Genomic DNA, 1,621 nt, shown 5'->3' on the forward strand with positions numbered 1-1,621 from the left:
CTCCAATTTCTCGTTTTATTTTATGGAAGTGATCAATGTAAGTGCACTTGTCCTAGAGCCGCCACGACGGTTTTTATAATGCAAATAACTCTGTTTAGATAAAACCTACAAGCTTCTCTTCCTATGACTTTTACTAAAAATGTGTTTTGTATGTTTTCTGAAGCCTTTAAGTTACAAAATGAAACACACTAGACTTCTGAGCATTTATACCTCGACCGCGGCAGAGCGCTGCTGAAAGTTATACATTTTGATACATAGGCCCTACAGGTGGCTATACATATTGCAAAACTCTGTAAAAGTACACCAAAGCATACATTTTCGTTTCCAAATATTTATTTGAAAACAAAACCATTCATACGGTCAATAAAAAAAACATTTTGTTAATAATAAAAAACGAATCTCAACAGTGACCGCGCCAGCCGGCGGGACTGCGGCTGAACAGCTTCCAATGTTCATTCATTCAGGTGTGGGTGTGTGGGAGAAGGCTATGTCAGAGAGGAGTAATATCAATAAAAAAAAGTTTCCACTTATTATTTCGGTGTTTATTTCTTTTATTCTTAAGTTTTTTTAAATTAAAATGTGTAATATAGCCAACAATATTATTACCAAAAGTTAATCTAATTTATTATTGTAGAATGTATTTATCAAATCACCACTTTCAACTGGAGACACAGTGCAGCAGCAGCTCAGCAGGAAAAAGACAAATAGTGTTAATTAATTGACATGAGACACTGGAGAGGTTGTCAGTCCTATTCTATAGTCTGTAATATTTCATTTTTTTTATCATAACTTCTCGGAAATTACTCAAATGCATTTTTGGTGTGCTTCTGAGCACATGGGCAGCATAAACAATTACATATGTTATATAAGTTACATATGTTGCGGCGCTTGGAGGGGCGCTGTAATCCTGGCGGTCCTAGTGTTAACCTTATGGGCCCGAACGACGCATATGCGTCCAAATTCACACCTGTTCTTCTCTATTGATTTTCTCCGTGACCGTGCGTCATAGGGAGAAGTCACGCATATCACGTGAAATAGCGAAATTGTAGCTTTCCGACAAGACCAAGCACTTGTCGGCAGTCCAGTGTTTTCATAGCGAAAAAAAATGATAAAGTTACACTAAAATCATGAATAACAGAGCTTTCATACAGCTCTGCACACACATTACTCTTGGATGGATTACTCGCGAATGCAGGCTCGCACAGAAATGCCACACATATCACATGAAAGTGCAGCAGCAGAGCTTTTCAGTGATACCACACACATCATTGTGCTGTCATCCCATCATGCTATAAATACAGATCAATTGTCTACAAAATAAAAACCTGACGAATTTCTTTACAATCCATTATACAGATCTTGTTATCAGTCACTTCATATAGTGAGGAATATCGTATCTTACCACGTCTTAGGCTTGCGTGTGTTTCTCCCTGTCTATCCGTGTTTGTAGTCCAGCTTTCAAGATGCAAATATCTCCATATTGTCCAGTTGACACTCGTCAAACTTTGTATGACAAGACCAACACTTCACCTTTGAGCACCCAGACAACTGTAGCCTAATTATGCATGCGTGACAGGGCCGTAGTCACCATATATATTGAGGGGGACATGTGTGTCCCCCA

The sequence above is a fragment of the Epinephelus lanceolatus genome, chromosome 13 (assembly GCF_041903045.1).
Source record: "Epinephelus lanceolatus isolate andai-2023 chromosome 13, ASM4190304v1, whole genome shotgun sequence".
NCBI classification, from domain to species: Eukaryota; Metazoa; Chordata; class Actinopteri; order Perciformes; family Serranidae; genus Epinephelus; species Epinephelus lanceolatus.